The sequence below is a fragment of the Schistocerca gregaria genome, unplaced genomic scaffold, assembly GCF_023897955.1.
Source record: "Schistocerca gregaria isolate iqSchGreg1 unplaced genomic scaffold, iqSchGreg1.2 ptg000431l, whole genome shotgun sequence".
Lineage (NCBI taxonomy): Eukaryota > Metazoa > Arthropoda > Insecta > Orthoptera > Acrididae > Schistocerca > Schistocerca gregaria.
In genome coordinates this window covers 293,645-314,634 of record NW_026061857.1, presented here as the reverse complement: position 1 = coordinate 314,634, position 20,990 = coordinate 293,645, and the positions used below count along the sequence as shown (strand labels likewise).

Genomic DNA, 20,990 nt, shown 5'->3' with positions numbered 1-20,990 from the left:
AGTTCCTACCACCCTTCCTTGGCGCATTCTTGCTCAAACTGAGTTCATTACTGTAATTTCGCATCTTACGTTTAATACAGTAGTTTAAAATGCTTGTGGGAGCATCTTTGTCGCACCTGAGAGTTAGCATGAAAAGAGGGCTGCCAGGTGTAGTGACATGAAATTTACAAGAAGAGAGAGAGCCAACAGCACCTGGTGTTCCCAGGCGGTCACCCATCCAAGTACTAACCGGGCCCGATGTTGCTTAACTTCGGTGATCGGACGAGAACCGGTGTATTCAACATGGTATGGCCGTTGGCGTCCTTATACTGTAGCCGCACGGCAGAAGAAGCCTTCGCCTCTCCTCCCAACACACGCAATCGCCATTTTCGGTGGCACATTTGACGCAAAGCACGTCCTTCCACCTCGACACTCGCGGGAGACGCACCTTGTTATTGTTATCCAGCGCAGGTCTTGCGCGCGGCCGGGCGGCGGGTGGACTGCGCGGGGTGTGGCAGTGTCCTGCTGGACCGAGGGAAGCGTTCTCACCTGCCTGACACGCGTCGCGCTTCCAGATATTTTCGTAATTCGCACGGTGCATTCTCGGCTGTCCACTTCTGTCCCGACTTGTCCCGACTTTGCTCGACTGCCGCTCGCTGCCGCTCGGGTCGTGGTCCATATGACAGCACAAGCACGAGAAACATCTGCGAGACTGGCGCCGGACTGACCGGCGTGTCCGAGGCGCCGTGTGCGGCCGTTCGGAGCTACTAGTGCAGCGCTGTGCCGTGCCGTGGAAAGGTGCGAAAACACGGACACAAGACACAGGCGGTTCGACAAAGCATCCATCTCTTCTAGCGGCGAAAGATAAATTTTCGTTTACAAATATGCAATTGTGCACTGCTACAAAACTATAAGCCCTGGCGTATTTCAGAACAGTCCTGTCGTGTCATACTCTTGTTATTTCTAGAGACACTTTGTCTGTCTTCATTTTTTGGCTACCCCTGCCAGCCCTCTTTTCCAGAGTTCCCTGGCGGTCACCGATCCGAATACTAACGTTGTTGCTTATCGTCGGTGATCGTACCAGAACAGTTGATTTTCTGTTTTTTTAGTTTTTTATTTAATTACTTAGTTTTTGGAATTTAGCGCTCTGACGCATTTCAAGTGCACATCTGTCGATTCGCAGTGTTTCGTTACTTTCAAGGAGTTCCTACCACCCTTCCTTGGCGCATTCTTGCTCAAACTGAGTTCATTACTGTAATTTCGCATCTTACGTTTAATACAGTAGTTTAAAATGCTTGTGGGAGCATCTTTGTCGCACCTGAGAGTTAGCATGAAAAGAGGGCTGCCAGGTGTAGTGACATGAAATTTACAAGAAGAGAGAGAGCCAACAGCACCTGGTGTTCCCAGGCGGTCACCCATCCAAGTACTAACCGGGCCCGATGTTGCTTAACTTCGGTGATCGGACGAGAACCGGTGTATTCAACATGGTATGGCCGTTGGCGTCCTTATACTGTAGCCGCACGGCAGAAGAAGCCTTCGCCTCTCCTCCCAACACACGCAATCGCCATTTTCGGTGGCACATTTGACGCAAAGCACGTCCTTCCACCTCGACACTCGCGGGAGACGCACCTTGTTATTGTTATCCAGCGCAGGTCTTGCGCGCGGCCGGGCGGCGGGTGGACTGCGCGGGGTGTGGCAGTGTCCTGCTGGACCGAGGGAAGCGTTCTCACCTGCCTGACACGCGTCGCGCTTCCAGATATTTGCGTAATTCGCACGGTGCATTCTCGGCTGTCCACTTCTGTCCCGACTTGTCCCGACTTTGCTCGACTGCCGCTCGCTGCCGCTCGGGTCGTGGTCCATATGACAGCACAAGCACGAGAAACATCTGCGAGACTGGCGCCGGACTGACCGGCGTGTCCGAGGCGCCGTGTGCGGCCGTTCGGAGCTACTAGTGCAGCGCTGTGCCGTGCCGTGGAAAGGTGCGAAAACACGGACACAAGACACAGGCGGTTCGCCAAAGCATCCATCTCTTCTAGCGGCGAAAGATAAATTTTCGTTTACAAATATGCAATTGTGCACTGCTACAAAACTATAAGCCCTGGCGTATTTCAGAACAGTCCTGTCGTGTCATACTCTTGTTATTTCTAGAGACACTTTGTCTGTCTTCATTTTTTGGCTACCCCTGCCAGCCCTCTTTTCCAGAGTTCCCTGGCGGTCACCGATCCGAATACTAACGTTGTTGCTTATCGTCGGTGATCGTACCAGAACAGTTGATTTTCTGTTTTTTTAGTTTTTTATTTAATTACTTAGTTTTTGGAATTTAGCGCTCTGACGCATTTCAAGTGCACATCTGTCGATTCGCAGTGTTTCGTTACTTTCAAGGAGTTCCTACCACCCTTCCTTGGCGCATTCTTGCTCAAACTGAGTTCATTACTGTAATTTCGCATCTTACGTTTAATACAGTAGTTTAAAATGCTTGTGGGAGCATCTTTGTCGCACCTGAGAGTTAGCATGAAAAGAGGGCTGCCAGGTGTAGTGACATGAAATTTACAAGAAGAGAGAGAGCCAACAGCACCTGGTGTTCCCAGGCGGTCACCCATCCAAGTACTAACCGGGCCCGATGTTGCTTAACTTCGGTGATCGGACGAGAACCGGTGTATTCAACATGGTATGGCCGTTGGCGTCCTTATACTGTAGCCGCACGGCAGAAGAAGCCTTCGCCTCTCCTCCCAACACACGCAATCGCCATTTTCGGTGGCACATTTGACGCAAAGCACGTCCTTCCACCTCGACACTCGCGGGAGACGCACCTTGTTATTGTTATCCAGCGCAGGTCTTGCGCGCGGCCGGGCGGCGGGTGGACTGCGCGGGGTGTGGCAGTGTCCTGCTGGACCGAGGGAAGCGTTCTCACCTGCCTGACACGCGTCGCGCTTCCAGATATTTGCGTAATTCGCACGGTGCATTCTCGGCTGTCCACTTCTGTCCCGACTTGTCCCGACTTTGCTCGACTGCCGCTCGCTGCCGCTCGGGTCGTGGTCCATATGACAGCACAAGCACGAGAAACATCTGCGAGACTGGCGCCGGACTGACCGGCGTGTCCGAGGCGCCGTGTGCGGCCGTTCGGAGCTACTAGTGCAGCGCTGTGCCGTGCCGTGGAAAGGTGCGAAAACACGGACACAAGACACAGGCGGTTCGACAAAGCATCCATCTCTTCTAGCGGCGAAAGATAAATTTTCGTTTACAAATATGCAATTGTGCACTGCTACAAAACTATAAGCCCTGGCGTATTTCAGAACAGTCCTGTCGTGTCATACTCTTGTTATTTCTAGAGACACTTTGTCTGTCTTCATTTTTTGGCTACCCCTGCCAGCCCTCTTTTCCAGAGTTCCCTGGCGGTCACCGATCCGAATACTAACGTTGTTGCTTATCGTCGGTGATCGTACCAGAACAGTTGATTTTCTGTTTTTTTAGTTTTTTATTTAATTACTTAGTTTTTGGAATTTAGCGCTCTGACGCATTTCAAGTGCACATCTGTCGATTCGCAGTGTTTCGTTACTTTCAAGGAGTTCCTACCACCCTTCCTTGGCGCATTCTTGCTCAAACTGAGTTCATTACTGTAATTTCGCATCTTACGTTTAATACAGTAGTTTAAAATGCTTGTGGGAGCATCTTTGTCGCACCTGAGAGTTAGCATGAAAAGAGGGCTGCCAGGTGTAGTGACATGAAATTTACAAGAAGAGAGAGAGCCAACAGCACCTGGTGTTCCCAGGCGGTCACCCATCCAAGTACTAACCGGGCCCGATGTTGCTTAACTTCGGTGATCGGACGAGAACCGGTGTATTCAACATGGTATGGCCGTTGGCGTCCTTATACTGTAGCCGCACGGCAGAAGAAGCCTTCGCCTCTCCTCCCAACACACGCAATCGCCATTTTCGGTGGCACATTTGACGCAAAGCACGTCCTTCCACCTCGACACTCGCGGGAGACGCACCTTGTTATTGTTATCCAGCGCAGGTCTTGCGCGCGGCCGGGCGGCGGGTGGACTGCGCGGGGTGTGGCAGTGTCCTGCTGGACCGAGGGAAGCGTTCTCACCTGCCTGACACGCGTCGCGCTTCCAGATATTTGCGTAATTCGCACGGTGCATTCTCGGCTGTCCACTTCTGTCCCGACTTGTCCCGACTTTGCTCGACTGCCGCTCGCTGCCGCTCGGGTCGTGGTCCATATGACAGCACAAGCACGAGAAACATCTGCGAGACTGGCGCCGGACTGACCGGCGTGTCCGAGGCGCCGTGTGCGGCCGTTCGGAGCTACTAGTGCAGCGCTGTGCCGTGCCGTGGAAAGGTGCGAAAACACGGACACAAGACACAGGCGGTTCGACAAAGCATCCATCTCTTCTAGCGGCGAAAGATAAATTTTCGTTTACAAATATGCAATTGTGCACTGCTACAAAACTATAAGCCCTGGCGTATTTCAGAACAGTCCTGTCGTGTCATACTCTTGTTATTTCTAGAGACACTTTGTCTGTCTTCATTTTTTGGCTACCCCTGCCAGCCCTCTTTTCCAGAGTTCCCTGGCGGTCACCGATCCGAATACTAACGTTGTTGCTTATCGTCGGTGATCGTACCAGAACAGTTGATTTTCTGTTTTTTTAGTTTTTTATTTAATTACTTAGTTTTTGGAATTTAGCGCTCTGACGCATTTCAAGTGCACATCTGTCGATTCGCAGTGTTTCGTTACTTTCAAGGAGTTCCTACCACCCTTCCTTGGCGCATTCTTGCTCAAACTGAGTTCATTACTGTAATTTCGCATCTTACGTTTAATACAGTAGTTTAAAATGCTTGTGGGAGCATCTTTGTCGCACCTGAGAGTTAGCATGAAAAGAGGGCTGCCAGGTGTAGTGACATGAAATTTACAAGAAGAGAGAGAGCCAACAGCACCTGGTGTTCCCAGGCGGTCACCCATCCAAGTACTAACCGGGCCCGATGTTGCTTAACTTCGGTGATCGGACGAGAACCGGTGTATTCAACATGGTATGGCCGTTGGCGTCCTTATACTGTAGCCGCACGGCAGAAGAAGCCTTCGCCTCTCCTCCCAACACACGCAATCGCCATTTTCGGTGGCACATTTGACGCAAAGCACGTCCTTCCACCTCGACACTCGCGGGAGACGCACCTTGTTATTGTTATCCAGCGCAGGTCTTGCGCGCGGCCGGGCGGCGGGTGGACTGCGCGGGGTGTGGCAGTGTCCTGCTGGACCGAGGGAAGCGTTCTCACCTGCCTGACACGCGTCGCGCTTCCAGATATTTGCGTAATTCGCACGGTGCATTCTCGGCTGTCCACTTCTGTCCCGACTTGTCCCGACTTTGCTCGACTGCCGCTCGCTGCCGCTCGGGTCGTGGTCCATATGACAGCACAAGCACGAGAAACATCTGCGAGACTGGCGCCGGACTGACCGGCGTGTCCGAGGCGCCGTGTGCGGCCGTTCGGAGCTACTAGTGCAGCGCTGTGCCGTGCCGTGGAAAGGTGCGAAAACACGGACACAAGACACAGGCGGTTCGACAAAGCATCCATCTCTTCTAGCGGCGAAAGATAAATTTTCGTTTACAAATATGCAATTGTGCACTGCTACAAAACTATAAGCCCTGGCGTATTTCAGAACAGTCCTGTCGTGTCATACTCTTGTTATTTCTAGAGACACTTTGTCTGTCTTCATTTTTTGGCTACCCCTGCCAGCCCTCTTTTCCAGAGTTCCCTGGCGGTCACCGATCCGAATACTAACGTTGTTGCTTATCGTCGGTGATCGTACCAGAACAGTTGATTTTCTGTTTTTTTAGTTTTTTATTTAATTACTTAGTTTTTGGAATTTAGCGCTCTGACGCATTTCAAGTGCACATCTGTCGATTCGCAGTGTTTCGTTACTTTCAAGGAGTTCCTACCACCCTTCCTTGGCGCATTCTTGCTCAAACTGAGTTCATTACTGTAATTTCGCATCTTACGTTTAATACAGTAGTTTAAAATGCTTGTGGGAGCATCTTTGTCGCACCTGAGAGTTAGCATGAAAAGAGGGCTGCCAGGTGTAGTGACATGAAATTTACAAGAAGAGAGAGAGCCAACAGCACCTGGTGTTCCCAGGCGGTCACCCATCCAAGTACTAACCGGGCCCGATGTTGCTTAACTTCGGTGATCGGACGAGAACCGGTGTATTCAACATGGTATGGCCGTTGGCGTCCTTATACTGTAGCCGCACGGCAGAAGAAGCCTTCGCCTCTCCTCCCAACACACGCAATCGCCATTTTCGGTGGCACATTTGACGCAAAGCACGTCCTTCCACCTCGACACTCGCGGGAGACGCACCTTGTTATTGTTATCTAGCGCAGGTCTTGCGCGCGGCCGGGCGGCGGGTGGACTGCGCGGGGTGTGGCAGTGTCCTGCTGGACCGAGGGAAGCGTTCTCACCTGCCTGACACGCGTCGCGCTTCCAGATATTTGCGTAATTCGCACGGTGCATTCTCGGCTGTCCACTTCTGTCCCGACTTGTCCCGACTTTGCTCGACTGCCGCTCGCTGCCGCTCGGGTCGTGGTCCATATGACAGCACAAGCACGAGAAACATCTGCGAGACTGGCGCCGGACTGACCGGCGTGTCCGAGGCGCCGTGTGCGGCCGTTCGGAGCTACTAGTGCAGCGCTGTGCCGTGCCGTGGAAAGGTGCGAAAACACGGACACAAGACACAGGCGGTTCGACAAAGCATCCATCTCTTCTAGCGGCGAAAGATAAATTTTCGTTTACAAATATGCAATTGTGCACTGCTACAAAACTATAAGCCCTGGCGTATTTCAGAACAGTCCTGTCGTGTCATACTCTTGTTATTTCTAGAGACACTTTGTCTGTCTTCATTTTTTGGCTACCCCTGCCAGCCCTCTTTTCCAGAGTTCCCTGGCGGTCACCGATCCGAATACTAACGTTGTTGCTTATCGTCGGTGATCGTACCAGAACAGTTGATTTTCTGTTTTTTTAGTTTTTTATTTAATTACTTAGTTTTTGGAATTTAGCGCTCTGACGCATTTCAAGTGCACATCTGTCGATTCGCAGTGTTTCGTTACTTTCAAGGAGTTCCTACCACCCTTCCTTGGCGCATTCTTGCTCAAACTGAGTTCATTACTGTAATTTCGCATCTTACGTTTAATACAGTAGTTTAAAATGCTTGTGGGAGCATCTTTGTCGCACCTGAGAGTTAGCATGAAAAGAGGGCTGCCAGGTGTAGTGACATGAAATTTACAAGAAGAGAGAGAGCCAACAGCACCTGGTGTTCCCAGGCGGTCACCCATCCAAGTACTAACCGGGCCTGATGTTGCTTAACTTCGGTGATCGGACGAGAACCGGTGTATTCAACATGGTATGGCCGTTGGCGTCCTTATACTGTAGCCGCACGGCAGAAGAAGCCTTCGCCTCTCCTCCCAACACACGCAATCGCCATTTTCGGTGGCACATTTGACGCAAAGCACGTCCTTCCACCTCGACACTCGCGGGAGACGCACCTTGTTATTGTTATCCAGCGCAGGTCTTGCGCGCGGCCGGGCGGCGGGTGGACTGCGCGGGGTGTGGCAGTGTCCTGCTGGACCGAGGGAAGCGTTCTCACCTGCCTGACACGCGTCGCGCTTCCAGATATTTGCGTAATTCGCACGGTGCATTCTCGGCTGTCCACTTCTGTCCCGACTTGTCCCGACTTTGCTCGACTGCCGCTCGCTGCCGCTCGGGTCGTGGTCCATATGACAGCACAAGCACGAGAAACATCTGCGAGACTGGCGCCGGACTGACCGGCGTGTCCGAGGCGCCGTGTGCGGCCGTTCGGAGCTACTAGTGCAGCGCTGTGCCGTGCCGTGGAAAGGTGCGAAAACACGGACACAAGACACAGGCGGTTCGACAAAGCATCCATCTCTTCTAGCGGCGAAAGATAAATTTTCGTTTACAAATATGCAATTGTGCACTGCTACAAAACTATAAGCCCTGGCGTATTTCAGAACAGTCCTGTCGTGTCATACTCTTGTTATTTCTAGAGACACTTTGTCTGTCTTCATTTTTTGGCTACCCCTGCCAGCCCTCTTTTCCAGAGTTCCCTGGCGGTCACCGATCCGAATACTAACGTTGTTGCTTATCGTCGGTGATCGTACCAGAACAGTTGATTTTCTGTTTTTTTAGTTTTTTATTTAATTACTTAGTTTTTGGAATTTAGCGCTCTGACGCATTTCAAGTGCACATCTGTCGATTCGCAGTGTTTCGTTACTTTCAAGGAGTTCCTACCACCCTTCCTTGGCGCATTCTTGCTCAAACTGAGTTCATTACTGTAATTTCGCATCTTACGTTTAATACAGTAGTTTAAAATGCTTGTGGGAGCATCTTTGTCGCACCTGAGAGTTAGCATGAAAAGAGGGCTGCCAGGTGTAGTGACATGAAATTTACAAGAAGAGAGAGAGCCAACAGCACCTGGTGTTCCCAGGCGGTCACCCATCCAAGTACTAACCGGGCCCGATGTTGCTTAACTTCGGTGATCGGACGAGAACCGGTGTATTCAACATGGTATGGCCGTTGGCGTCCTTATACTGTAGCCGCACGGCAGAAGAAGCCTTCGCCTCTCCTCCCAACACACGCAATCGCCATTTTCGGTGGCACATTTGACGCAAAGCACGTCCTTCCACCTCGACACTCGCGGGAGACGCACCTTGTTATTGTTATCCAGCGCAGGTCTTGCGCGCGGCCGGGCGGCGGGTGGACTGCGCGGGGTGTGGCAGTGTCCTGCTGGACCGAGGGAAGCGTTCTCACCTGCCTGACACGCGTCGCGCTTCCAGATATTTGCGTAATTCGCACGGTGCATTCTCGGCTGTCCACTTCTGTCCCGACTTGTCCCGACTTTGCTCGACTGCCGCTCGCTGCCGCTCGGGTCGTGGTCCATATGACAGCACAAGCACGAGAAACATCTGCGAGACTGGCGCCGGACTGACCGGCGTGTCCGAGGCGCCGTGTGCGGCCGTTCGGAGCTACTAGTGCAGCGCTGTGCCGTGCCGTGGAAAGGTGCGAAAACACGGACACAAGACACAGGCGGTTCGACAAAGCATCCATCTCTTCTAGCGGCGAAAGATAAATTTTTGTTTACAAATATGCAATTGTGCACTGCTACAAAACTATAAGCCCTGGCGTATTTCAGAACAGTCCTGTCGTGTCATACTCTTGTTATTTCTAGAGACACTTTGTCTGTCTTCATTTTTTGGCTACCCCTGCCAGCCCTCTTTTCCAGAGTTCCCTGGCGGTCACCGATCCGAATACTAACGTTGTTGCTTATCGTCGGTGATCGTACCAGAACAGTTGATTTTCTGTTTTTTTAGTTTTTTATTTAATTACTTAGTTTTTGGAATTTAGCGCTCTGACGCATTTCAAGTGCACATCTGTCGATTCGCAGTGTTTCGTTACTTTCAAGGAGTTCCTACCACCCTTCCTTGGCGCATTCTTGCTCAAACTGAGTTCATTACTGTAATTTCGCATCTTACGTTTAATACAGTAGTTTAAAATGCTTGTGGGAGCATCTTTGTCGCACCTGAGAGTTAGCATGAAAAGAGGGCTGCCAGGTGTAGTGACATGAAATTTACAAGAAGAGAGAGAGCCAACAGCACCTGGTGTTCCCAGGCGGTCACCCATCCAAGTACTAACCGGGCCCGATGTTGCTTAACTTCGGTGATCGGACGAGAACCGGTGTATTCAACATGGTATGGCCGTTGGCGTCCTTATACTGTAGCCGCACGGCAGAAGAAGCCTTCGCCTCTCCTCCCAACACACGCAATCGCCATTTTCGGTGGCACATTTGACGCAAAGCACGTCCTTCCACCTCGACACTCGCGGGAGACGCACCTTGTTATTGTTATCCAGCGCAGGTCTTGCGCGCGGCCGGGCGGCGGGTGGACTGCGCGGGGTGTGGCAGTGTCCTGCTGGACCGAGGGAAGCGTTCTCACCTGCCTGACACGCGTCGCGCTTCCAGATATTTGCGTAATTCGCACGGTGCATTCTCGGCTGTCCACTTCTGTCCCGACTTGTCCCGACTTTGCTCGACTGCCGCTCGCTGCCGCTCGGGTCGTGGTCCATATGACAGCACAAGCACGAGAAACATCTGCGAGACTGGCGCCGGACTGACCGGCGTGTCCGAGGCGCCGTGTGCGGCCGTTCGGAGCTACTAGTGCAGCGCTGTGCCGTGCCGTGGAAAGGTGCGAAAACACGGACACAAGACACAGGCGGTTCGACAAAGCATCCATCTCTTCTAGCGGCGAAAGATAAATTTTTGTTTACAAATATGCAATTGTGCACTGCTACAAAACTATAAGCCCTGGCGTATTTCAGAACAGTCCTGTCGTGTCATACTCTTGTTATTTCTAGAGACACTTTGTCTGTCTTCATTTTTTGGCTACCCCTGCCAGCCCTCTTTTCCAGAGTTCCCTGGCGGTCACCGATCCGAATACTAACGTTGTTGCTTATCGTCGGTGATCGTACCAGAACAGTTGATTTTCTGTTTTTTTAGTTTTTTATTTAATTACTTAGTTTTTGGAATTTAGCGCTCTGACGCATTTCAAGTGCACATCTGTCGATTCGCAGTGTTTCGTTACTTTCAAGGAGTTCCTACCACCCTTCCTTGGCGCATTCTTGCTCAAACTGAGTTCATTACTGTAATTTCGCATCTTACGTTTAATACAGTAGTTTAAAATGCTTGTGGGAGCATCTTTGTCGCACCTGAGAGTTAGCATGAAAAGAGGGCTGCCAGGTGTAGTGACATGAAATTTACAAGAAGAGAGAGAGCCAACAGCACCTGGTGTTCCCAGGCGGTCACCCATCCAAGTACTAACCGGGCCCGATGTTGCTTAACTTCGGTGATCGGACGAGAACCGGTGTATTCAACATGGTATGGCCGTTGGCGTCCTTATACTGTAGCCGCACGGCAGAAGAAGCCTTCGCCTCTCCTCCCAACACACGCAATCGCCATTTTCGGTGGCACATTTGACGCAAAGCACGTCCTTCCACCTCGACACTCGCGGGAGACGCACCTTGTTATTGTTATCCAGCGCAGGTCTTGCGCGCGGCCGGGCGGCGGGTGGACTGCGCGGGGTGTGGCAGTGTCCTGCTGGACCGAGGGAAGCGTTCTCACCTGCCTGACACGCGTCGCGCTTCCAGATATTTGCGTAATTCGCACGGTGCATTCTCGGCTGTCCACTTCTGTCCCGACTTGTCCCGACTTTGCTCGACTGCCGCTCGCTGCCGCTCGGGTCGTGGTCCATATGACAGCACAAGCACGAGAAACATCTGCGAGACTGGCGCCGGACTGACCGGCGTGTCCGAGGCGCCGTGTGCGGCCGTTCGGAGCTACTAGTGCAGCGCTGTGCCGTGCCGTGGAAAGGTGCGAAAACACGGACACAAGACACAGGCGGTTCGCCAAAGCATCCATCTCTTCTAGCGGCGAAAGATAAATTTTCGTTTACAAATATGCAATTGTGCACTGCTACAAAACTATAAGCCCTGGCGTATTTCAGAACAGTCCTGTCGTGTCATACTCTTGTTATTTCTAGAGACACTTTGTCTGTCTTCATTTTTTGGCTACCCCTGCCAGCCCTCTTTTCCAGAGTTCCCTGGCGGTCACCGATCCGAATACTAACGTTGTTGCTTATCGTCGGTGATCGTACCAGAACAGTTGATTTTCTGTTTTTTTAGTTTTTTATTTAATTACTTAGTTTTTGGAATTTAGCGCTCTGACGCATTTCAAGTGCACATCTGTCGATTCGCAGTGTTTCGTTACTTTCAAGGAGTTCCTACCACCCTTCCTTGGCGCATTCTTGCTCAAACTGAGTTCATTACTGTAATTTCGCATCTTACGTTTAATACAGTAGTTTAAAATGCTTGTGGGAGCATCTTTGTCGCACCTGAGAGTTAGCATGAAAAGAGGGCTGCCAGGTGTAGTGACATGAAATTTACAAGAAGAGAGAGAGCCAACAGCACCTGGTGTTCCCAGGCGGTCACCCATCCAAGTACTAACCGGGCCCGATGTTGCTTAACTTCGGTGATCGGACGAGAACCGGTGTATTCAACATGGTATGGCCGTTGGCGTCCTTATACTGTAGCCGCACGGCAGAAGAAGCCTTCGCCTCTCCTCCCAACACACGCAATCGCCATTTTCGGTGGCACATTTGACGCAAAGCACGTCCTTCCACCTCGACACTCGCGGGAGACGCACCTTGTTATTGTTATCCAGCGCAGGTCTTGCGCGCGGCCGGGCGGCGGGTGGACTGCGCGGGGTGTGGCAGTGTCCTGCTGGACCGAGGGAAGCGTTCTCACCTGCCTGACACGCGTCGCGCTTCCAGATATTTGCGTAATTCGCACGGTGCATTCTCGGCTGTCCACTTCTGTCCCGACTTGTCCCGACTTTGCTCGACTGCCGCTCGCTGCCGCTCGGGTCGTGGTCCATATGACAGCACAAGCACGAGAAACATCTGCGAGACTGGCGCCGGACTGACCGGCGTGTCCGAGGCGCCGTGTGCGGCCGTTCGGAGCTACTAGTGCAGCGCTGTGCCGTGCCGTGGAAAGGTGCGAAAACACGGACACAAGACACAGGCGGTTCGCCAAAGCATCCATCTCTTCTAGCGGCGAAAGATAAATTTTCGTTTACAAATATGCAATTGTGCACTGCTACAAAACTATAAGCCCTGGCGTATTTCAGAACAGTCCTGTCGTGTCATACTCTTGTTATTTCTAGAGACACTCTGTCTGTCTTCATTTTTTGGCTACCCCTGCCAGCCCTCTTTTCCAGAGTTCCCTGGCGGTCACCGATCCGAATACTAACGTTGTTGCTTATCGTCGGCGATCGTACCAGAACAGTTGATTTTCTGTTTTTTTAGTTTTTTATTTAATTACTTAGTTTTTGGAATTTAGCGCTCTGACGCATTTCAAGTGCACATCTGTCGATTCGCAGTGTTTCGTTACTTTCAAGGAGTTCCTACCACCCTTCCTTGGCGCATTCTTGCTCAAACTGAGTTCATTACTGTAATTTCGCATCTTACGTTTAATACAGTAGTTTAAAATGCTTGTGGGAGCATCTTTGTCGCACCTGAGAGTTAGCATGAAAAGAGGGCTGCCAGGTGTAGTGACATGAAATTTACAAGAAGAGAGAGAGCCAACAGCACCTGGTGTTCCCAGGCGGTCACCCATCCAAGTACTAACCGGGCCCGATGTTGCTTAACTTCGGTGATCGGACGAGAACCGGTGTATTCAACATGGTATGGCCGTTGGCGTCCTTATACTGTAGCCACACGGCAGAAGAAGCCTTCGCCTCTCCTCCCAACACACGCAATCGCCATTTTCGGTGGCACATTTGACGCAAAGCACGTCCTTCCACCTCGACACTCGCGGGAGACGCACCTTGTTATTGTTATCCAGCGCAGGTCTTGCGCGCGGCCGGGCGGCGGGTGGACTGCGCGGGGTGTGGCAGTGTCCTGCTGGACCGAGGGAAGCGTTCTCACCTGCCTGACACGCGTCGCGCTTCCAGATATTTGCGTAATTCGCACGGTGCATTCTCGGCTGTCCACTTCTGTCCCGACTTGTCCCGACTTTGCTCGACTGCCGCTCGCTGCCGCTCGGGTCGTGGTCCATATGACAGCACAAGCACGAGAAACATCTGCGAGACTGGCGCCGGACTGACCGGCGTGTCCGAGGCGCCGTGTGCGGCCGTTCGGAGCTACTAGTGCAGCGCTGTGCCGTGCCGTGGAAAGGTGCGAAAACACGGACACAAGACACAGGCGGTTCGACAAAGCATCCATCTCTTCTAGCGGCGAAAGATAAATTTTCGTTTACAAATATGCAATTGTGCACTGCTACAAAACTATAAGCCCTGGCGTATTTCAGAACAGTCCTGTCGTGTCATACTCTTGTTATTTCTAGAGACACTTTGTCTGTCTTCATTTTTTGGCTACCCCTGCCAGCCCTCTTTTCCAGAGTTCCCTGGCGGTCACCGATCCGAATACTAACGTTGTTGCTTATCGTCGGTGATCGTACCAGAACAGTTGATTTTCTGTTTTTTTAGTTTTTTATTTAATTACTTAGTTTTTGGAATTTAGCGCTCTGACGCATTTCAAGTGCACATCTGTCGATTCGCAGTGTTTCGTTACTTTCAAGGAGTTCCTACCACCCTTCCTTGGCGCATTCTTGCTCAAACTGAGTTCATTACTGTAATTTCGCATCTTACGTTTAATACAGTAGTTTAAAATGCTTGTGGGAGCATCTTTGTCGCACCTGAGAGTTAGCATGAAAAGAGGGCTGCCAGGTGTAGTGACATGAAATTTACAAGAAGAGAGAGAGCCAACAGCACCTGGTGTTCCCAGGCGGTCACCCATCCAAGTACTAACCGGGCCCGATGTTGCTTAACTTCGGTGATCGGACGAGAACCGGTGTATTCAACATGGTATGGCCGTTGGCGTCCTTATACTGTAGCCGCACGGCAGAAGAAGCCTTCGCCTCTCCTCCCAACACACGCAATCGCCATTTTCGGTGGCACATTTGACGCAAAGCACGTCCTTCCACCTCGACACTCGCGGGAGACGCACCTTGTTATTGTTATCCAGCGCAGGTCTTGCGCGCGGCCGGGCGGCGGGTGGACTGCGCGGGGTGTGGCAGTGTCCTGCTGGACCGAGGGAAGCGTTCTCACCTGCCTGACACGCGTCGCGCTTCCAGATATTTGCGTAATTCGCACGGTGCATTCTCGGCTGTCCACTTCTGTCCCGACTTGTCCCGACTTTGCTCGACTGCCGCTCGCTGCCGCTCGGGTCGTGGTCCATATGACAGCACAAGCACGAGAAACATCTGCGAGACTGGCGCCGGACTGACCGGCGTGTCCGAGGCGCCGTGTGCGGCCGTTCGGAGCTACTAGTGCAGCGCTGTGCCGTGCCGTGGAAAGGTGCGAAAACACGGACACAAGACACAGGCGGTTCGACAAAGCATCCATCTCTTCTAGCGGCGAAAGATAAATTTTTGTTTACAAATATGCAATTGTGCACTGCTACAAAACTATAAGCCCTGGCGTATTTCAGAACAGTCCTGTCGTGTCATACTCTTGTTATTTCTAGAGACACTTTGTCTGTCTTCATTTTTTGGCTACCCCTGCCAGCCCTCTTTTCCAGAGTTCCCTGGCGGTCACCGATCCGAATACTAACGTTGTTGCTTATCGTCGGTGATCGTACCAGAACAGTTGATTTTCTGTTTTTTTAGTTTTTTATTTAATTACTTAGTTTTTGGAATTTAGCGCTCTGACGCATTTCAAGTGCACATCTGTCGATTCGCAGTGTTTCGTTACTTTCAAGGAGTTCCTACCACCCTTCCTTGGCGCATTCTTGCTCAAACTGAGTTCATTACTGTAATTTCGCATCTTACGTTTAATACAGTAGTTTAAAATGCTTGTGGGAGCATCTTTGTCGCACCTGAGAGTTAGCATGAAAAGAGGGCTGCCAGGTGTAGTGACATGAAATTTACAAGAAGAGAGAGAGCCAACAGCACCTGGTGTTCCCAGGCGGTCACCCATCCAAGTACTAACCGGGCCCGATGTTGCTTAACTTCGGTGATCGGACGAGAACCGGTGTATTCAACATGGTATGGCCGTTGGCGTCCTTATACTGTAGCCGCACGGCAGAAGAAGCCTTCGCCTCTCCTCCCAACACACGCAATCGCCATTTTCGGTGGCACATTTGACGCAAAGCACGTCCTTCCACCTCGACACTCGCGGGAGACGCACCTTGTTATTGTTATCTAGCGCAGGTCTTGCGCGCGGCCGGGCGGCGGGTGGACTGCGCGGGGTGTGGCAGTGTCCTGCTGGACCGAGGGAAGCGTTCTCACCTGCCTGACACGCGTCGCGCTTCCAGATATTTGCGTAATTCGCACGGTGCATTCTCGGCTGTCCACTTCTGTCCCGACTTGTCCCGACTTTGCTCGACTGCCGCTCGCTGCCGCTCGGGTCGTGGTCCATATGACAGCACAAGCACGAGAAACATCTGCGAGACTGGCGCCGGACTGACCGGCGTGTCCGAGGCGCCGTGTGCGGCCGTTCGGAGCTACTAGTGCAGCGCTGTGCCGTGCCGTGGAAAGGTGCGAAAACACGGACACAAGACACAGGCGGTTCGACAAAGCATCCATCTCTTCTAGCGGCGAAAGATAAATTTTCGTTTACAAATATGCAATTGTGCACTGCTACAAAACTATAAGCCCTGGCGTATTTCAGAACAGTCCTGTCGTGTCATACTCTTGTTATTTCTAGAGACACTTTGTCTGTCTTCATTTTTTGGCTACCCCTGCCAGCCCTCTTTTCCAGAGTTCCCTGGCGGTCACCGATCCGAATACTAACGTTGTTGCTTATCGTCGGTGATCGTACCAGAACAGTTGATTTTCTGTTTTTTTAGTTTTTTATTTAATTACTTAGTTTTTGGAATTTAGCGCTCTGACGCATTTCAAGTGCACATCTGTCGATTCGCAGTGTTTCGTTACTTTCAAGGAGTTCCTACCACCCTTCCTTGGCGCATTCTTGCTCAAACTGAGTTCATTACTGTAATTTCGCATCTTACGTTTAATACAGTAGTTTAAAATGCTTGTGGGAGCATCTTTGTCGCACCTGAGAGTTAGCATGAAAAGAGGGCTGCCAGGTGTAGTGACATGAAATTTACAAGAAGAGAGAGAGCCAACAGCACCTGGTGTTCCCAGGCGGTCACCCATCCAAGTACTAACCGGGCCCGATGTTGCTTAACTTCGGTGATCGGACGAGAACCGGTGTATTCAACATGGTATGGCCGTTGGCGTCCTTATACTGTAGCCGCACGGCAGAAGAAGCCTTCGCCTCTCCTCCCAACACACGCAATCGCCATTTTCGGTGGCACATTTGACGCAAAGCACGTCCTTCCACCTCGACACTCGCGGGAGACGCACCTTGTTATTGTTATCCAGCGCAGGTCTTGCGCGCGGCCGGGCGGCGGGTGGACTGCGCGGGGTGTGGCAGTGTCCTGCTGGACCGAGGGAAGCGTTCTCACCTGCCTGACACGCGTCGCGCTTCCAGATATTTGCGTAATTCGCACGGTGCATTCTCGGCTGTCCACTTCTGTCCCGACTTGTCCCGACTTTGCTCGACTGCCGCTCGCTGCCGCTCGGGTCGTGGTCCATATGACAGCACAAGCACGAGAAACATCTGCGAGACTGGCGCCGGACTGACCGGCGTGTCCGAGGCGCCGTGTGCGGCCGTTCGGAGCTACTAGTGCAGCGCTGTGCCGTGCCGTGGAAAGGTGCGAAAACACGGACACAAGACACAGGCGGTTCGCCAAAGCATCCATCTCTTCTAGCGGCGAAAGATAAATTTTCGTTTACAAATATGCAATTGTGCACTGCTACAAAACTATAAGCCCTGGCGTATTTCAGAACAGTCCTGTCGTGTCATACTCTTGTTATTTCTAGAGACACTTTGTCTGTCTTCATTTTTTGGCTACCCCTGCCAGCCCTCTTTTCCAGAGTTCCCTGGCGGTCACCGATCCGAATACTAACGTTGTTGCTTATCGTCGGTGATCGTACCAGAACAGTTGATTTTCTGTTTTTTTAGTTTTTTATTTAATTACTTAGTTTTTGGAATTTAGCGCTCTGACGCATTTCAAGTGCACATCTGTCGATTCGCAGTGTTTCGTTACTTTCAAGGAGTTCCTACCACCCTTCCTTGGCGCATTCTTGCTCAAACTGAGTTCATTACTGTAATTTCGCATCTTACGTTTAATACAGTAGTTTAAAATGCTTGTGGGAGCATCTTTGTCGCACCTGAGAGTTAGCATGAAAAGAGGGCTGCCAGGTGTAGTGACATGAAATTTACAAGAAGAGAGAGAGCCAACAGCACCTGGTGTTCCCAGGCGGTCACCCATCCAAGTACTAACCGGGCCCGATGTTGCTTAACTTCGGTGATCGGACGAGAACCGGTGTATTCAACATGGTATGGCCGTTGGCGTCCTTATACTGTAGCCGCACGGCAGAAGAAGCCTTCGCCTCTCCTCCCAACACACGCAATCGCCATTTTCGGTGGCACATTTGACGCAAAGCACGTCCTTCCACCTCGACACTCGCGGGAGACGCACCTTGTTATTGTTATCCAGCGCAGGTCTTGCGCGCGGCCGGGCGGCGGGTGGACTGCGCGGGGTGTGGCAGTGTCCTGCTGGACCGAGGGAAGCGTTCTCACCTGCCTGACACGCGTCGCGCTTCCAGATATTTGCGTAATTCGCACGGTGCATTCTCGGCTGTCCACTTCTGTCCCGACTTGTCCCGACTTTGCTCGACTGCCGCTCGCTGCCGCTCGGGTCGTGGTCCATATGACAGCACAAGCACGAGAAACATCTGCGAGACTGGCGCCGGACTGACCGGCGTGTCCGAGGCGCCGTGTGCGGCCGTTCGGAGCTACTAGTGCAGCGCTGTGCCGTGCCGTGGAAAGGTGCGAAAACACGGACACAAGACACAGGCGGTTCGCCAAAGCATCCATCTCTTCTAGCGGCGAAAGATAAATTTTCGTTTACAAATATGCAATTGTGCACTGCTACAAAACTATAAGCCCTGGCGTATTTCAGAACAGTCCTGTCGTGTCATACTCTTGTTATTTCTAGAGACTCTCTGTCTGTCTTCATTTTTTGGCTACCCCTGCCAGCCCTCTTTTCCAGAGTTCCCTGGCGGTCACCGATCCGAATACTAACGTTGTTGCTTATCGTCGGTGATCGTACCAGAACAGTTGATTTTCTGTTTTTTTAGTTTTTTATTTAATTACTTAGTTTTTGGAATTTAGCGCTCTGACGCATTTCAAGTGCACATCTGTCGATTCGCAGTGTTTCGTTACTTTCAAGGAGTTCCTACCACCCTTCCTTGGCGCATTCTTGCTCAAACTGAGTTCATTACTGTAATTTCGCATCTTACGTTTAATACAGTAGTTTAAAATGCTTGTGGGAGCATCTTTGTCGCACCTGAGAGTTAGCATGAAAAGAGGGCTGCCAGGTGTAGTGACATGAAATTTACAAGAAGAGAGAGAGCCAACAGCACCTGGTGTTCCCAGGCGGTCACCCATCCAAGTACTAACCGGGCCCGATGTTGCTTAACTTCGGTGATCGGACGAGAACCGGTGTATTCAACATGGTATGGCCGTTGGCGTCCTTATACTGTAGCCGCACGGCAGAAGAAGCCTTCGCCTCTCCTCCCAACACACGCAATCGCCATTTTCGGTGGCACATTTGACGCAAAGCACGTCCTTCCACCTCGACACTCGCGGGAGACGCACCTTGTTATTGTTATCCAGCGCAGGTCTTGCGCGCGGCCGGGCGGCGGGTGGACTGCGCGGGGTGTGGCAGTGTCCTGCTGGACCGAGGGAAGCGTTCTCACCTGCCTGACACGCGTCGCGCTTCCAGATATTTGCGTAATTCGCACGGTGCATTCTCGGCTGTCCACTTCTGTCCCGACTTGTCCCGACTTTGCTCGACTGCCGCTCGCTGCCGCTCGGGTCGTGGTCCATATGACAGCACAAGCACGAGAAACATCTGCGAGACTGGCGCCGGACTGACCGGCGTGTCCGAGGCGCCGTGTGCGGCCGTTCGGAGCTACTAGTGCAGCGCTGTGCCGTGCCGTGGAAAGGTGCGAAAACACGGACACAAGACACAGGCGGTTCGACAAAGCATCCATCTCTTCTAGCGGCGAAAGATAAATTTTCGTTTACAAATATGCAATTGTGCACTGCTACAAAACTATAAGCCCTGGCGTATTTCAGAACAGTCCTGTCGTGTCATACTCTTGTTATTTCTAGAGACACTTTGTCTGTCTTCATTTTTTGGCTACCCCTGCCAGCCCTCTTTTCCAGAGTTCCCTGGCGGTCACCGATCCGAATACTAACGTTGTTGCTTATCGTCGGTGATCGTACCAGAACAGTTGATTTTCTGTTTTTTTAGTTTTTTATTTAATTACTTAGTTTTTGGAATTTAGCGCTCTGACGCATTTCAAGTGCACATCTGTCGATTCGCAGTGTTTCGTTACTTTCAAGGAGTTCCTACCACCCTTCCTTGGCGCATTCTTGCTCAAACTGAGTTCATTACTGTAATTTCGCATCTTACGTTTAATACAGTAGTTTAAAATGCTTGTGGGAGCATCTTTGTCGCACCTGAGAGTTAGCATGAAAAGAGGGCTGCCAGGTGTAGTGACATGAAATTTACAAGAAGAGAGAGAGCCAACAGCACCTGGTGTTCCCAGGCGGTCACCCATCCAAGTACTAACCGGGCCCGATGTTGCTTAACTTCGGTGATCGGACGAGAACCGGTGTATTCAACATGGTATGGCCGTTGGCGTCCTTATACTGTAGCCGCACGGCAGAAGAAGCCTTCGCCTCTCCTCCCAACACACGCAATCACCATTTTCGGTGGCACATTTGACGCAAAGCACGTCCTTCCACCTCGACACTCGCGGGAGACGCACCTTGTTATTGTTATCCAGCGCAGGTCTTGCGCGCGGCCGGGCGGCGGGTGGACTGCGCGGGGTGTGGCAGTGTCCTGCTGGACCGAGGGAAGCGTTCTCACCTGCCTGACACGCGTCGCGCTTCCAGATATTTGCGTAATTCGCACGGTGCATTCTCGGCTGTCCACTTCTGTCCCGACTTGTCCCGACTTTGCTCGACTGCCGCTCGCTGCCGCTCGGGTCGTGGTCCATATGACAGCACAAGCACGAGAAACATCTGCGAGACTGGCGCCGGACTGACCGGCGTGTCCGAGGCGCCGTGTGCGGCCGTTCGGAGCTACTAGTGCAGCGCTGTGCCGTGCCGTGGAAAGGTGCGAAAACACGGACACAAGACACAGGCGGTTCGACAAAGCATCCATCTCTTCTAGCGGCGAAAGATAAATTTTCGTTTACAAATATGCAATTGTGCACTGCTACAAAACTATAAGCCCTGGCGTATTTCAGAAC

General features: G+C 51.8%; 18 non-coding genes across 18 annotated transcripts; all 18 read right to left on the bottom strand.

Annotated features, from left to right (window-relative positions):
• Positions 1-180: 180 nt before the first annotated feature.
• LOC126311647 (5S ribosomal RNA) lies at positions 181-299 on the bottom strand. The gene has a single exon (XR_007554769.1). It is a non-coding gene; the product is annotated as a 5S ribosomal RNA (ribosomal RNA).
• A 1,062-nt stretch (positions 300-1,361) lies between these two features.
• LOC126311646 (5S ribosomal RNA) lies at positions 1,362-1,480 on the bottom strand. The gene has a single exon (XR_007554768.1). It is a non-coding gene; the product is annotated as a 5S ribosomal RNA (ribosomal RNA).
• Positions 1,481-2,542: 1,062 nt separating this feature from the next.
• LOC126311645 (5S ribosomal RNA) lies at positions 2,543-2,661 on the bottom strand. Its single transcript, XR_007554767.1, has one exon. It is a non-coding gene; the product is annotated as a 5S ribosomal RNA (ribosomal RNA).
• A 1,062-nt stretch (positions 2,662-3,723) lies between these two features.
• LOC126311643 (5S ribosomal RNA) lies at positions 3,724-3,842 on the bottom strand. Its single transcript, XR_007554766.1, has one exon. It is a non-coding gene; the product is annotated as a 5S ribosomal RNA (ribosomal RNA).
• Positions 3,843-4,904: 1,062 nt separating this feature from the next.
• Positions 4,905-5,023, bottom strand: LOC126311642 (5S ribosomal RNA). The gene has a single exon (XR_007554765.1). It is a non-coding gene; the product is annotated as a 5S ribosomal RNA (ribosomal RNA).
• Positions 5,024-6,085: 1,062 nt separating this feature from the next.
• LOC126311641 (5S ribosomal RNA) lies at positions 6,086-6,204 on the bottom strand. The gene has a single exon (XR_007554764.1). It is a non-coding gene; the product is annotated as a 5S ribosomal RNA (ribosomal RNA).
• A 1,062-nt stretch (positions 6,205-7,266) lies between these two features.
• On the bottom strand, positions 7,267-7,385 carry LOC126311550 (5S ribosomal RNA). Its single transcript, XR_007554682.1, has one exon. It is a non-coding gene; the product is annotated as a 5S ribosomal RNA (ribosomal RNA).
• A 1,062-nt stretch (positions 7,386-8,447) lies between these two features.
• LOC126311640 (5S ribosomal RNA) lies at positions 8,448-8,566 on the bottom strand. The gene has a single exon (XR_007554763.1). It is a non-coding gene; the product is annotated as a 5S ribosomal RNA (ribosomal RNA).
• A 1,062-nt stretch (positions 8,567-9,628) lies between these two features.
• LOC126311639 (5S ribosomal RNA) lies at positions 9,629-9,747 on the bottom strand. Its single transcript, XR_007554762.1, has one exon. It is a non-coding gene; the product is annotated as a 5S ribosomal RNA (ribosomal RNA).
• Positions 9,748-10,809: 1,062 nt separating this feature from the next.
• On the bottom strand, positions 10,810-10,928 carry LOC126311637 (5S ribosomal RNA). The gene has a single exon (XR_007554760.1). It is a non-coding gene; the product is annotated as a 5S ribosomal RNA (ribosomal RNA).
• A 1,062-nt stretch (positions 10,929-11,990) lies between these two features.
• On the bottom strand, positions 11,991-12,109 carry LOC126311636 (5S ribosomal RNA). The gene has a single exon (XR_007554759.1). It is a non-coding gene; the product is annotated as a 5S ribosomal RNA (ribosomal RNA).
• A 1,062-nt stretch (positions 12,110-13,171) lies between these two features.
• Positions 13,172-13,290, bottom strand: LOC126311635 (5S ribosomal RNA). The gene has a single exon (XR_007554758.1). It is a non-coding gene; the product is annotated as a 5S ribosomal RNA (ribosomal RNA).
• A 1,062-nt stretch (positions 13,291-14,352) lies between these two features.
• On the bottom strand, positions 14,353-14,471 carry LOC126311634 (5S ribosomal RNA). The gene has a single exon (XR_007554757.1). It is a non-coding gene; the product is annotated as a 5S ribosomal RNA (ribosomal RNA).
• Positions 14,472-15,533: 1,062 nt separating this feature from the next.
• On the bottom strand, positions 15,534-15,652 carry LOC126311632 (5S ribosomal RNA). The gene has a single exon (XR_007554755.1). It is a non-coding gene; the product is annotated as a 5S ribosomal RNA (ribosomal RNA).
• A 1,062-nt stretch (positions 15,653-16,714) lies between these two features.
• Positions 16,715-16,833, bottom strand: LOC126311631 (5S ribosomal RNA). Its single transcript, XR_007554754.1, has one exon. It is a non-coding gene; the product is annotated as a 5S ribosomal RNA (ribosomal RNA).
• A 1,062-nt stretch (positions 16,834-17,895) lies between these two features.
• LOC126311630 (5S ribosomal RNA) lies at positions 17,896-18,014 on the bottom strand. Its single transcript, XR_007554753.1, has one exon. It is a non-coding gene; the product is annotated as a 5S ribosomal RNA (ribosomal RNA).
• A 1,062-nt stretch (positions 18,015-19,076) lies between these two features.
• On the bottom strand, positions 19,077-19,195 carry LOC126311629 (5S ribosomal RNA). The gene has a single exon (XR_007554752.1). It is a non-coding gene; the product is annotated as a 5S ribosomal RNA (ribosomal RNA).
• Positions 19,196-20,257: 1,062 nt separating this feature from the next.
• On the bottom strand, positions 20,258-20,376 carry LOC126311628 (5S ribosomal RNA). The gene has a single exon (XR_007554751.1). It is a non-coding gene; the product is annotated as a 5S ribosomal RNA (ribosomal RNA).
• Positions 20,377-20,990: the final 614 nt, after the last annotated feature.